The sequence below is a fragment of the Giraffa tippelskirchi genome, chromosome 6 (assembly GCF_054371585.1).
Source record: "Giraffa tippelskirchi isolate mGirTip1 chromosome 6, T2T-mGirTip1v1.2.pri, whole genome shotgun sequence".
NCBI lineage: Eukaryota > Metazoa > Chordata > Mammalia > Artiodactyla > Giraffidae > Giraffa > Giraffa tippelskirchi.
Genome location: NC_137280.1, coordinates 37,173,775 through 37,175,754, shown reverse-complemented (window position 1 = coordinate 37,175,754; position 1,980 = coordinate 37,173,775). Strand labels below are relative to the sequence as shown.

The 1,980-nt window shown below is 37.5% G+C and overlaps 1 pseudogene; it reads left to right on the top strand.

The window, feature by feature from the left end:
* Window positions 1–475: 475 nt before the first annotated feature.
* Window positions 476–1,478, top strand: LOC145510767 (glutaredoxin-2, mitochondrial pseudogene; annotated as a pseudogene).
* The last annotated feature ends 502 nt before the right edge of the window (window positions 1,479–1,980 follow it).

The following is a 1,980-nucleotide window of genomic DNA, read 5'->3' as shown; positions in this document are numbered from 1 at the left end:
CAACACAAAGTCACATGAAGAAATAAAAACAATTCACCAAATGTAAACATGTGGACAATTGTCAAGCCAGCATTTTTGTAACAATGGTTTGTAAGTCCATTTATTGTTTTCTACAGCATCCAAGAAATGAAAATCTTGTTTAAAAGTATTACTCTAAAAGCTGATACTATTATAACTGTGATTTACAATTCAATGTTTTGTTTAAAACACAACTTAAGAGAGTGTGTGCTTAGTCGTTCAGTTGTGCCTGACTCTGCAACACCATGGACTGTAAGCTGCCAAGCTTGTCTGATCATGGGGATTCTCCAGGAAAGAATACTGGAGTGGGTTGCCATGCCCTCTTCCAGGGGATCTTCCCAACCCAGGGATGGAACCCAGGTCTCCCGCATTGCAGGATGATTCCTTCCTGTCTGAGAGACCGGGAAGGAAGCTCTTAAGAGACTACTGTGTATAAAAGTTTCCTTTAGAGCACACCATGTATAAAGAGGGTGCCCCTGGTGGCTCACATGGTAAAGAATCTACCTGCAATGCAGGAGATCTGGCTTTGATCCTTGAGTCAGGAAGATCCCCTGGAGAAAGAAATGGCTACTCACTCCAGTATTCTTGCCTGGAGAATTCCATGGACAGAGGAGCCTGGTGGACTACAGTCCATGGGGGGTCACAAAGAATTGGACACGACTGTGTGTTAACACACACACACACACACACACACACACACACACACACACGTAACCAGCTCTGATCAACATGAAACTGACATTCGTTTAGGAGTAGAAAACAGCAACCCACTCTAGTATTTTTGCCTGGAAAATTTCATGGACAGAGGAACCTGGTGGGCTACAGTTCATAGGGTTGCAAAAAAGTTGGACTCAACTGAATGTGCACAGATGAAGATGATGAATGTATAAAGATGTAACTTTGTGATATCAACAACAAGAAGGGGTGAGGATAGAGCTGTAAAAGAGCATACTTACTGAAATTAAAAGTGAATATTCAAATCAGGACTGTGTGCTGGCACCATGCAGCTCTGATAAGGAGCTGCTCATCCAAAGTTTGAGTGGCTCAGTGGACCAGCTTGATTGGCAGTGAAAGTTTCTGCCTCTGCTAAGGGAAATAGCACATCATCATCTTTGTGGAACTCAGCAACTGCTCCTGTGAATCAGATCCAAGCAGCAATTTCTGATAATTATGTGATGATTTTCTCAAAAACATTTTGTTCTTACAGTACAATGGTAAACATGATTTTGCATGACATAAATGTTAATTATAAAGTTGTGGGATTGGACATGCTTAAATATAGAAGCCAGATTCAAGATGTTCTTTACAAAATGACCAGTGAAAGAAGTGTGCTAAAAATATTTGTCAATGGAACTTTTATTGAAAGTGCAATAGATACTTACAGGCTTCACAAAGAAGAGAAATTGCTTCTACTATTTCATCAGTGCTGTTTTTTAAAAAGTGTGAGGAAAGAATTTTAGTGATAAGTACTTATAACTTTGCTAGTAAAATGTCCGCTATATAAAATCATAATGTCTCATAATGCACTTTAAGAATTTGTGAGTATTTTGCATTTTAAATTTATCTTTATGAAAAAGCTGTATAAATAATGGATAAATATCTATGGAAACTAAACAATTTAAATTAGTGTTGTAAGTTTAAGATAATAATCTTCATGGCAACCATGAGATATAGAATATGCACAAAGGGAAAAAAGAATTAAAATATTCTACTACAAATAATGAGCAAAACTCAAAAGAAAACAGCCATAGAGGGACTGAGGGATTAAAAAGTAGCTGTAAAATATGTAGAAAGCAAATAGCAAAATAGCAGTCCCTGATTTTCAGCATACTTTAACTGTAAAGGGAACAAATTCTTTAACCAATAGACAGAGGTTGGCAGAATAGAAAAACACACATGATCCAACTATATGCTGTCTATAAGAGAGTCACTTCAGATCCAAATACAAACATACCAAAAGTG